At 36.5% G+C, this 10,000-nt stretch overlaps 1 protein-coding gene across 5 annotated transcripts in view; it reads right to left on the bottom strand.

Moving 5' to 3' along the window:
• Positions 1–10,000, bottom strand: part of LOC144974776 (uncharacterized) — a 29,764-nt gene that overhangs the window by 11,397 nt on the left and 8,367 nt on the right. Inside the window, exon 1 of one of the 5 annotated variants that reach the window (XM_078918019.1) lies at positions 1,095–1,235. The exons of 1 other annotated variant lie outside the window; for it this stretch is intronic. The gene's annotated coding sequence lies outside the window, so the exon portion shown is untranslated. Of the gene's footprint in view, positions 1–892; positions 1,053–1,094; positions 1,236–10,000 lie in introns of those variants that run through there. 3 more of the 5 variants (XM_078918020.1, XM_078918022.1, XM_078918023.1) reach the window with 3 other exon arrangements.

The following is a 10,000-nucleotide window of genomic DNA, read 5'->3' as shown; positions in this document are numbered from 1 at the left end:
GTTTTATTTAATTTTGATGCCATCAGCGGTCTGATCCGCCCAAAATTAAATAAAACACGGTGCTTAAATTCCGTATGTAGACTTCAGAGTTTTGATCCCCCGATCGTGAAAATCGGGACCTCAGAGTTTTGATACGCCCATCGTGAAAATCGGGACCTCAGAGTTTTGATCCGCCGATCCTGAAAATCGGGAATTCAGAGTTTTGATCCGCTGATCGTGAAAATCGGGACCTCAGAGTTTTGATACGCCCATCGTGAAAATCGGGAATTCAGAGTTTTGATCCGCCGATCGTGAAAATCGGGACCTCACAGTTTTGATCCGCCGATCGTGAAACTCGGGACTTGAGAGTTTGGATCCGCCGACCATCGATATGTGTCTATAATTTCTACTTCCAGCACTTAGCATATATAAAGGCATAATACTGCATTGGGACGATAGGTCACATATGTATTATCACAAGATCACTATCCGGAAATCTGATTTATAAACGGGGAATTTTTTCCCTTCGTAAACACATCCAGTCAGAATTCAAGAACATTCATATGAATTGTCTTAGTCAAGGTGCACATATTTTCAGGTCTGATAACCCAACGCAGTTACGGGCTTGATTTTGCATTATTGTAATGGACAATATTTTGCGTTAGTTTGAGAGTATCTCCATTACAAGAATGATCCCATAACAATTTGGCTTATCAGACCTGCAAATAATTTCACGTCGGTCATAATCTACTAAATTTTTACACGAATTTGTCTTCAATATTATTTATTTTAACTTGAGTCCATGTGAAAAAACACAAATACGGGGTGGGGTGACCCAAGAAGTGTTTTACACATTAAAAAAAAAATTATAAATTTGACTGTAAATCAATTTTCTATTTTTATAAAATCTTACAAATATTTTAAGTATCCTTTTACTGTTTTTAAATGCATTTTAACTCCATTTTAAATGTTAATCATTTTTAATAAGCATTCATTTTTTACGAGACTCCGTATATTTTCTATATATTTCTCTCGACTCGAACTTAAGACATTTTAGTTCTCACTCAAGGACAACTAACACACAGAGAGATACAACATACACGGTCTTGACTTACATACATATACACTATTACAGTGACTGCTACCAAAACTACCTATGGCTTAGACTATTGTCTATATTACAGGTAAACACAGGATAAACAACTTTGGCCACTCAGGTGAGATGACATTCAAAAGGCATCTTCATCCATCTATTCATCTACCTGTGGTTACCTACCGTCTTGTCTCACTTTTCTTGTCTCCCCCTCTCGCCCCCCCCCCCCCCAACCCCCTTCTCACTCCCCAGATGACTACACCTGCTCCCACCCCTCCCCTTCCCCTTCTCACACCCCAAACGACTACAGCTGCACACGCCCCCCCCCCCCCTGCCCCCCCCCCCCCATCCGCCCACCCCCCTTTCCACTCCCAAGATTACTCAGTCCTGCCAGCTTGAACATTTAAAAATTCGTAGTTCTTCGGAGATAAAAATTGTGTCCCTACACGTATAATTGAGCTTTATATGTATATATATATATATATATATATATATATATATATATATATATATATATATATATATATATATATATATATATATATAATGTAAATTTTCACTCACATTATTCTTGCCAAGACGATTTCGTTTCTGTATTCCCACTTCATCAGTCGGCAGAATCCATTTGTAAGTAATGTCCGTAGAGAACTCCAAAGTTTGGAGTTCTCTACGGACATTACTTACAAATGGATTCTGCCGACTGATGAAGTGGGAATACAGAAACGAAATCGTCTTGGCAAGAATAATGTGAGTGAAAATTTACATTTATATATTAGCTCTAACCACCATTATCGAGCACTTTCGTACCTACAAGTACCCGCCAACACTCATAAATATATATATATATATATATATATATATATATATATATATATATATATATATATATATATATATATATATATATATATATATTATATAAACATTTCAAGTATAATTATGATGATTTAACTTCTACAACATGTTGTAGAAGTAAAATAATCATAATTATACTTGAAATGTTTATAAATAGCTCCTTTTATCAAAAAGTTGAGCACTATTATTTCATTTTTGTTTTTATAATTCATATATATATATATATATATATATATATATATATATATATATATATATATATATATATATCGCAATATCCACTAAACGTGCTCAAACCGCTTTACAAAGGGTCCCTGGCCAACAGCAACGCGTAACATGTAAAACGAGACTAAACGCCTGCTGGGCGATATTGCATTTTTTTTTTTCTGGCAGAGACAACGCTGTTAACGGCCAGGTAATCATTTTACACCTAAGTACGGTGAGAAAATGTCTGTAAATAATTTTTTTCCAAGGACTCCACGATGCACCGCGCGAGGCTCGAACCCAGGACCTTCCGATCCGAAAGCGAGTGTTGGAATCACATGACCAAATAGCATATTTAATTAACTTTAAAAATCAACAATTTATCTTTTCAAGAATTAAATAACATCTCAAAATCCTTAACTCACTCAACCCTAACACCGACTATATCCGTAGTTCACCCGGGGTTACTTTTACCCCATGCCTATTTATTACATTTTTCAGAGACAAATTATAGGCGTAGTATCAAAGTTAATGTATTTAATTTGTATATGTTAATGGTAGTTGAATAAAACGATCTGTGTACATCCCCATTTTAAATTTAAAATTTCCAATTTTGAAAAGTAGCAAAAATTTCTAGGATTGAGTGAGTTTATAAACTATGTAGTCTGGAATCAACTTTCATTTTCAATAAGTTTTAACGACTTTAGAGATGATCATAATATGGAGATCTGAAATTGGAGCCAAAAATTCGTATAGTGGCAGGTCTGGACGACTACAACTCGTCCCCCCCCCCCCCCCATCCCTATCCCCCAGCCTCACCCCCACCCCACCCACTCCACTTCAAACCGAAGGCAAGAATTCGTTATTAATAAATTATATCAACGATTTTGTTTACACAAAATTGCCACCCAATTGAGTCCCCGTTGGTTCGAATTGAGTTGAGAATCGCGTGTTGACGTCTGGCAAACATAATCACACATCTGACTGTCGGACTCTGCAAAACGAAACAAAAACGAACACATTTCTAAAAAATTTGGCCAGAAAACTCGTCCTTTCTTCAAATAATACCGACCAATTCAAATGACCGTCCTCTCGTCAAAAGTTCTCAAACCTGGGACTTATTCCAGTGTAAGATTTGTTTATTATAAGATGAGAGGCATTTTAATCGAAAAATGTTTGAAGGACGAGGTTACTGGCCGTAATTATTTAAAACGTCCTAGATATTTTTGAGAACACAACATACATGCTATTCCCTCTCGGTATTATTATAGCAGGCTCGAAGATTACATCACTCAACCATTTGTTATTTCTTTTTTAGACTGATATTGGTGATTAGTTCTCAGTAGATTATTTCAATCAGATTATAAACGTTAAAGGTTACACACACTTTTGTGTGTTCACATGTGAACTTTTCTTTGCGGATGTTGTGAGTTGTGAGTATTTTACAAAATCGCATAACATCAATATGTAGCTCACCGAGGCAATCCGGCGTTTTTTCAGAATAAACTATACTAGAAAATCAAATTGAGTTTAAGACACAAAAGAATGAACAAGAGGATATAATTTAAGCTTTTTTTTAAAAGTTTAAGCAAGAAAACATTATCCTTCTCTTTTGCAAGAAATGAAGTGAGTAGGAAAGTGTTAGATGACAATAGAGAATCAAAATTTCGCGGCGGCGATGAGGGTTCGAACCCGCGACCTTACTCGTACGACAACTCCGCCTCCCAGGTCGCGGGTTCGATGCCCCCATCGCCGTCGCGAAAATTTTATTCTCTTTTATCGTCTGGCACTTTCCTACCCACTTCATTTCGTGCTATTATCAACATAAATACTTGCTCCACTTACTTATTTTTAGCAAGATGGACTTTGTATTAATTGCATTATAACTGTCGTACTCTGGAAAAATCGTGTTTAAAAATTTGGCCAGAAAACTCGTCCTTCAAATATTGATCGATTTGAATAAATTCTCATCTTGGCAAAAACTCTCAAACCTGGGATTTCGTTAGGTTAAATTTCGTGTCTAGACAAGAATAATAAAAATGTTGTTGTTGAAGCTCGAAGGGAAAAAAAATAACGATAAGTATTGAATTGTAAGCTTCAATTTATTCGACGAAGACTGATACTGGGAACGTTTCGGGTTTCCCCTTTATTAACAAAACACGATAAATAAAACACTAAGGACAAATGAGATTGACGTTTCGAGTTTCCCCTTTATTAACAAAACACGATAAATAAAACACTAAGGACGAATGAGATTTATCTAATTAATTCGTCCTTAGTGTTTTATTCATCGTGTTTGGTTGATAAATGGAAAACCAGAAACGTCCACAGTATCAGTCTTCGTCTAATAAATTGAAGCTTACAATTCAATACTTATCGTTATTTTTTCTAGTCAAGACACGTCTTATGTACAGAAGATCAAATGGAATGTTATTAGAATTTGAAGAACGGTTTAATTTCACCCCATTGTTGATCTTGAATCAACATAATAAAGAAATAAACGAGCACAGCGTTTCCCTTTCTTATTCTCCATATAATGCAACCCATCGGATCAAAACGCTTGTATGTAAAAAAAAAAAAAAAAACCCAAAAAAACTAGAGCTTTTATATAGGGCAATATCCACTGAATGTACTCAAAGCGCTTTACGAGGGGTCCCTGGCCAACAGCAACATTTAACATGTAGGACGGGACATGACTTCTCTTAGGTGATGTTACAATTTTTTTCAGACAGAAACAACGCTGTTAACGGTCAGGTACTCATTTTACACCTGGCTGAGTACGGTGAGAGAATGTGAGTAAAGAGCCTTCTCCAATAACTCAACTGTGTGCCGAGCGAGGCTCGAATCCAGGACCTTCCGATCCGAAAGCGAGTGTCATACCAATAGACCACATAGCCGTACAATATGTAGGGACGGTTAGGGTTGTAAAAATTGAATTATAGCCATAAATAGATGGAACGAATTTGACGTCACTCAGCTCTTCATTTATTATTGTTTTTAGACAGCCATCTTTGTGGTGAGTTCTCACTAGATTTTATCAATGAGACTTTTAACTATTTATTTAACGTTACGCATAGTTTTGTGTGTTGGTGAACGATATGAAATAACTGGGCCTGGAGGAAGATGATGCTTTTATGGATATGCAGGATAAGCTGAACGAAGAAGAAAAAGAAGAAGAGAGAGAAGGAAGAAGAAAAGAAGGAAGAAAAGAAGAAGAAGAAGAAGAAGAAGATGAGAAGAAGAAGAAGAAGAAGAAGAAGAAGATAGAAAGAAGAAGAAAGAAGAAGAAGAAGAAGAAGAAGAAGAAGAAGAAGAAGAAAGAAGAAGAAGAAGAAAAGAAGAAGAAGAAGAAGAAGAAGAAGAAGAAGAGAAGAAGAAGAAGAAGAAGAAGAAGAAGAAGAAGAAGAAGAAAGAAGAAGAAGAAGAAGAAGAAGAAGAAGAAGAAGAAGAAGAAGAAGAAAAGAAGAAGAAGAAGAAGAAGAAGAAGAAGAAGAAGAAGAAGAAGAAGAAGAAGAAAGAAGAAGAAGAAGAAGAAGAAGAAGAAGAAGAAGAAGAAGAAAGAAGAAGAAGAAGAAGAAGAAGAAAGAGAGAAGAAGAAGAAGAAGAAGAAGAAGAAGAAGAAGAAGAAGAAGAAGAGAAGAAAAGAAGAAGAAGAAGAAGAAAGAAGAAGAAGAAAGAAGAAAAGAAGAAGAAGAAGAAGAAGAAGAAGAAGAAAGAAGAAGAAGAAGAAGAAGAAGAAGAAGAAGAAGAAGAAGAAGAAGAAGAAAAAGAAGAAGAAGAAGAAGAAGAAGAAGAAGAAGAAGAAGAAGAAGAAGAAGAAGAAGAACAAAAATTTAGAATTTCAGATTCTTGATCAATTTAACTTTAATTTTAATTTCTAGCATTCAGTTCATTCGGACATAACACCGTTTAGAGACGACGGTAACGAATAACAAACAACATGACAAAATATGGAGCAGGCACTGGTGTCTGTGAAATATAAAACTACGTTCCTCTCACGGTCTGTGGGAGGAACTCCAAACTGTTCTAATTAATCCGTTTACAACTCTGAAAATGTGAGTATTAAACAACACCAGAACGGACAGAAAGAAAAAATACACGAAGAGGAAGAGAACAAAACCACCTCCTCCCCCCCCCCCCCCCCCCAACCGAAAAAAAATAAAATAAATAAAGAGTAAAAAAACAAAACAAATGCTCGTGCATGGATAAAACCGAACCTCAGTCCTACTGCTTATCGATGACCAGGAGGTCTGAGGTCGACCCCTGTCCATTCTAGCTGAGCTTTATTTTTATTTATTTATTTCTGTTATTTATTTTTTTTTATTTGCTTTTTTTTTTTTCTTTTTTTTTTTTGGTAGCTATTTTTTGTTTTGTTTTGTATTTTTCTTTCAGCAATGTCTGGCGCTGTTTTATACTCACCTCTTTCAGAATATTTTTTTAATCACTCAAATTTGATCTTTTACATAGCGCAATATCCACTAAACCTGCTCAAGGCGCTTTACAAGGGTCCCTGACCAACAAGCCTACAGCAACACTTAACGTGGAGATGGAAACATGACACCTGTTAGGTGATATCACATTTTCTTTATCAGGACAAAGAAATCGTTGTTAACGGCCAGATAGTTATTTTACACCTGAATACGATGAGAGAATGTGACTAAAGAGACTTGTCCATATCACTCAACAATGCGCCGCTCAGAGCGGGACTCGAGCCCAGGACCTTTCAATCCGAAGGCGATTGTCACACCACAAGACCACAAAACCGTACAACGTTTTTTTTTTTTTAAACCAACAATTAATCAATTATTCCTACTTCTAATTGTACGACTCCATGCACACACAAACACACTAACACACACACAAAAGACACACACAAACACTCACACACACACACAACTTGCATGTCTGCCAACACAACCCATTTATGGGCATCCTTTTACATTGCTGCACTGGAGAATAATTTACGATTCTTACACTCGTGCTTTTTGGACGTGTTCCCAACCGCTGCACGAGCTTGTATTGTGAGTCCGCGTTGGGAACAAAGTTCCAATTCCATAACGCAAGACTGAAAGACATAATTTTTCTACCCCTCAATCGATTCCTATTTCGTCATCTTTGAATAAAAGACATGTTCAAAGACACTCAAATGATACTTCTTTTAAAATAATCTGATTTTTTGTTAAATTTAACGATTTATAATCTGACGTCACAAATTATTATTGTAAACATATTATCATGACGCGTAACTATTTAGGGAAAGGGTGGAGTAAATTGCATTTTTTTCATAATTACAACAATTACACCATGCCAATTTGGGCCATCAGTTATCACTCAAACACAATAGCAGTAAGTTCTTGCGATACATAATTTCTTTAGCAAAACATGCTCTACAACACACTGTGTTCATTTTCTTTAAAATTTACGATGTACAAATAGAAATTTGAATAAGAAAAATGTTGGTTGTATCGGAACGAATGTGACGATTTATTTCCTGTAGCTGGTAAGAAGAGGGTTAAACCTGTTAACAGCGGTGTCGACCTAGATACGTGTAATAACTGCACGCAATAGGCTTCAACAGTCGTGGCGTCACTTCCCTCGTAATGACGCATAGTAACTTAGTAACTGGTTCTAAACTATCGGAACAATGGCGGATGCCCTTATGAAATATTTCTCCGACGAATATAAAAGTGGAGAAAAACAATATAAATCTGATCATGTTTTGACTTCTATGCATTCTGATCACATGACATGTGAAAAAGTTCTAGCCAGCATGAAGAATAAAGAGTACCGATTTTCTTTGTTTAGAACCAAGCTGCTGGTTGCTGGGCGGACGTGACATCAGACTGTTGAATCCAATTGTGGGCAATATTCAACGTCGGTTTAAACCTAGATACGTGTGCATCTAATCACTGCACGCAATTGTGGGAGCATATTTTTCCATGACAACAATAAGCCTATAAGAGTTCTCGGTCCTCAGACCTGAAATTAAACATACGTCAGTTTCAACCTTTAATTTTTCCAAGAATGTTATGAGTAATCAAGAATTTTTCATCATGAGTCTTCTCTCTCTCTCTCTCTCTCTCTCTCTCTCTCTCTCTCTTTCTCTCTCTCTATCTATATATCTATCTATCTCTCTCTGTGTGTGTATGAGTGTGTGTGTGTGTCTGTGAGTCTCTCTCTCTCTCTCTCTCTCTCTCTCTCTCTCTCTCTTTTCTGTGTGTGTGTTTGTGTGTATATGTGCCTCTCTCTCTCTCTCTCTCTCTCTCTCTCTCTCTCTCTCTCTCTATCTATCTATCTATCTATCTCTCTCACTCTATCTTTATTTCTACCTCTCTCTTTTCTCTCTCTCTCTCTCTCTCTCTCTCTCTCTCTCCTCTCTCTCTCTCTCTCTCTTTCTCCTCTTTTACTATAACGTCCTATATTCTGTATGAATACAAACTACTGTACCATTACCGTACTATTCCCAACCTGTGTGACGTCACATGACTGATGGATGTTGTGCCATGGTGACAGGTGACAGGCCTCCAGTGACAAATGACGGTGACTTGTAGGCATCCTTATCTCCATTGTCTCCTGCCTTAAGGCGCGTCCCCATCGTCATGTAGACTCAGACAGATGCCAGGTGGATTGAATTAGTCTTAACTGTGTAATTTGGCCTTAGAATCGTGTTCTTTTACTATTTACAATACACATTACACACTATAATATATTATATATATATATATAATATATATATATATATATATATATATATATATATATATATATATATATATATATACGGGTGCAGTCGAGAATTTTTCTGACCCCCTGTCCCCCAGCAGTGATTGGGTAGATGGGTCTGATAGATCTGTGGAAAGTACCTTGCGATAGACTACCGTCCTATCCAAAGGGTCGCAAGCAATTGCTATTCTCCGTTTCACGCTATAGAAACCGGATAAACTCCCGCTCCATGGGCCTATGGCCTATAAAAGAATCGTATATTCTTACACCCCTTTTACTCATGAAAAAAGCGGTTGCTAGGTTCCTTTATAGGCCAGTGAATGCACTCGTATTATATAATCGGAATCGTAGCATCGGTGGTACTACTTTTTTTTTTTTAGAGACCTTTAATTTTCACGACACTGATTGCAGGCGACAAACTAAGGGAAATAATCGATGATTATTTTACTATATCTACTTAGTTTTTGATGGGCAATCAACGGTTCTAGTGTTAGGCTATATGTTAACGATGGCTACGCTGACACTGACCAAAAAATTACGTCAAAAGACAAGTCTTTGATCGCAAAAAAAGCAAATCGTGAGTTGTATTCAAGAGTTCCACCAATGAAATCGCTTGTTTCTTTGAGCAGTACGACAACGGCAAAAAACTAGAAAATGTCGTCAAACTATAAGTCCCAGAGGGTTCCAGCGTAGCCATCGTTAACTTATAGCTTGATGATGCGATGGTGGTGATGATGATGATGATGATGATGATGATGATGGTGATGATGACGATGATGATGATGATGATGATGATGATGATGATGATGATGCCGAAAAACTTATACAAGTTCAAAAATTGTATAACAAAGACCTGAGTGACACCAATCTATCTCCTTCTATACACTTATAATATACACACATTACCCCACTCAGCTCAAGTATGAATAAGTACCTGATTGTAGTTTGTATAACAATATGTTTCTTTAAATAATCGCAGTTAATGATAGTTAAGGCAACGTGGTCTTGTAATATGACACTCGCCCAAGGGAGCGGGCGGGAGAGATAGAATATATATATAATATATATATATATATATATATATATATATAAATATAATATATAATATATAATATATGTGTGTGTGTGGAGAGAGAGAGAGAGAGA

Source organism: Berghia stephanieae, chromosome 6 (genome assembly GCF_034508935.2).
Source record: "Berghia stephanieae isolate SIO BIC M18660-M18661 chromosome 6, UCSD_Bste_1.3, whole genome shotgun sequence".
In the NCBI taxonomy this organism is placed as follows: Eukaryota; Metazoa; Mollusca; class Gastropoda; order Nudibranchia; family Aeolidiidae; genus Berghia; species Berghia stephanieae.
Note: the sequence above shows the minus strand (reverse complement) of the source record. Positions and strands in the feature narration are given on the sequence as shown.